Source organism: Sebastes fasciatus, chromosome 13 (genome assembly GCF_043250625.1).
Source record: "Sebastes fasciatus isolate fSebFas1 chromosome 13, fSebFas1.pri, whole genome shotgun sequence".
Classification (NCBI taxonomy): Eukaryota; Metazoa; Chordata; class Actinopteri; order Perciformes; family Sebastidae; genus Sebastes; species Sebastes fasciatus.
The window spans coordinates 34,230,157-34,232,636 of record NC_133807.1 but is presented as its reverse complement, the minus strand read 5'-3'; the positions used below and the strand labels follow the sequence as shown (position 1 = coordinate 34,232,636).

The window sequence follows — 2,480 nt, the reverse complement described above, 5'->3', positions numbered from 1 at the left end:
TATCTGCTCTCCTCTATCTGCTCTCAGCTATCTGCTCTCCTCTATCTGCTCTCAGCTATCTGTTCTCCTCTGTCTGCTCTCAGCTGTCTGCTCTCAGCTGTCTGCTCTCCTCTGTCTGCTCTCAGCTGTCTGCTCTCAGCTGTCTGCTCTCAGCTATCTGCTCTCAGCTATCTGCTCTCAGCTATCTGCTCTCAGCTATCTGCTCTCAGCTGTCTGCTCTCAGCTGTCTGCTCTCAGCTGTCTGCTCTCCTCTGGGATGATTCTGTTGGTCATTTCTCACAGATGGATCTGTAAAGACAGACGTAAAGCAGAGTGTGTGTTTACGGTTTACAGAGTTGATGCATGAGGTAAACACTGAGCTAACTAACAGAGAGAACCCGTCAGGAGAACCTGGAGTCTGGACCGCAGATGTTCATCATTTGTCGCCGATTTCTGATCAGATTCCTCCGGTAACGTGCGCTGGGTGAAGTTTCTGGTTTATAAACTTTAAAGTGGTTTATAAACTCTTCCTAGCTGCTTCTCCCTCCAGTCAGACCTACAGGTAGACCTACAGGTAGCTCTCTCTCCCCCTCCAGTCAGACCTACAGGTAGCTCTCTCTCTCCCTCCAGTCAGAGCTACAGGTAGCTCTCTCTCTCCGGGGGAGAGGGAGAGAGTGACGCTGTGTTGAGGACGTTTGATTGACAGAAACGCTGACCAATCAGAGCAGAGTGGGAGGAGACAGGCTGTGAATCAGCCTCTGAGCTGGTATATTCAGGCTGGCACTATGAGAATAAAGTTTTTTTTGAACATTGCAGCATGTAAACATGTTCTAGTGCAACATTAAAATACATCTATGAACCTGGAAATGAGCATAATATGAGACCTTTAACATCTAATATCCATGAATTCAACAGTAATATGAAGTTCTATAGGTTTTATTAAATGACATGATTTAGTGGTTCTGTGTGATGTTTTGTTCAGAATGACTGTGATGTTAATGAACACAGAGACCAGAGGAGGAGGAAGGCAGCAGCATCGTTTTAATGGCTTCACACAGTCAATGATGTAGAAACAGCAGCACGTCAGGGCAGAGAAAGACAGGAAGTCACTTTATGTATCACCACTGGACAGGAAGTTTAATACAGTATATAGGCCATGTTAACATCAGCATCAACGTCTCCTTCTAGAGGACGTAGTGGACGATGTTAACATCAGCATCAACGTCTCCTTCTAGAGGACGTAGTGGACGATGTTAACATCAACCGTCTCCTTCTAGAGGACGTAGTGGACGATGTTAACATCAGCATCAACGTCTCCTTCTAGAGGACGTAGTGGACGATGTTAACATCAGCATCAACGTCTCCTTCTAGAGGACGTAGTGGACGATGTTAACATCAGCATCAACGTCTCCTTCTAGAGGACGTAGTGGACGATGTTAATATCAGCCGTCTCCTTCTAGAGGACGTAGTGGACGATGTTAACATCAGCCGTCTCCTTCTAGAGGACGTAGTGGACGATGTTAACATCAGCCGTCTCCTTCTAGAGGACGTAGTGGACGATGTTAACATCAGCCGTCTCCTTCTAGAGGACGTAGTGGACGATGTTAACATCAACGTCTCCTTCTAGAGGACGTAGTGGACGATGTTAACATCAACCGTCTACTTCTAGAGGACGTAGTGGACGATGTTAACATCAACCGTCTACTTCTAGAGGACGTAGTGGACGATGTTAACATCAACCGTCTACTTCTAGAGGACGTAGTGGACGATGTTAACATCAGCCGTCTCCTTCTAGAGGACGCATAGTGCAAAGCAGGAAACAGGAATCTTTGGCTGTCAGATTATACGACTAAACAAACTGTCGACTCGTTTGTAGGCACATTTCTTATTTCTAGATTTCAGTGAGACATTCAACACGTCTTCATGCTGGTTCTCTGTCCAAAAGTAAACCTCATCTTAACCATCTCAAGAGCTCAAAGTGTAAAAGTCCTTCGGAAGAACTCTGACCTCGTCTGGATGGAGAGCTTCACCTGTAATCACTCATCACTTCACCCAGCGGAGGTCAGCAGGAACGAGAGCTACAGCTAGAAAACAGGCGTTACGTACAACGGGCCGTGGCTACGTATAACGGACCGTTGCTATGGACACAGCTCTGATGTGGGACTCTGGAGGACCGTTCTTGTGTCAGGTTATAGATTTCTTCAGTAAGTAGCCGTGTAATAATCAGGATAATGTTCAGCTAGCCAGGTCACTGTAGTGAAATAAACCCCTTCAGGGCGACGCTGCATCACCCTGAAGAGGTTTATTTCACTACAATGACCTGGCTAGCTGAACATTAACCCTTACATTATCTCTTACATTAACCCTTACATTATCCCTTACATTATCTCTTACATTAACCCTTACATTATCTCTTACATTATTTCTTACATTAACCCTTACATTATCTCTTACATTAACCCTTACATTATCCCTTACATTATCTCTTACATTAACCCTTA

The 2,480-nt window shown here is 45.2% G+C and overlaps 1 protein-coding gene across 14 annotated transcripts in view; it reads right to left on the bottom strand.

Annotated features, from left to right (window-relative positions):
- Positions 1-996: 996 nt before the first annotated feature.
- The window catches only part of mvp (major vault protein), a 38,227-nt gene continuing 36,743 nt past the window's right edge, over positions 997-2,480 (bottom strand). For 2 of the 14 annotated variants that reach the window (XM_074657107.1, XM_074657110.1), the window contains exon 19: positions 997-2,320. The gene's annotated coding sequence lies outside the window, so the exon portion shown is untranslated. Of the gene's footprint in view, positions 2,427-2,480 lie in introns of all 14 variants that reach the window. The other 12 variants (XM_074657112.1, XM_074657114.1, XM_074657116.1 and 9 more) reach the window with 12 other exon arrangements.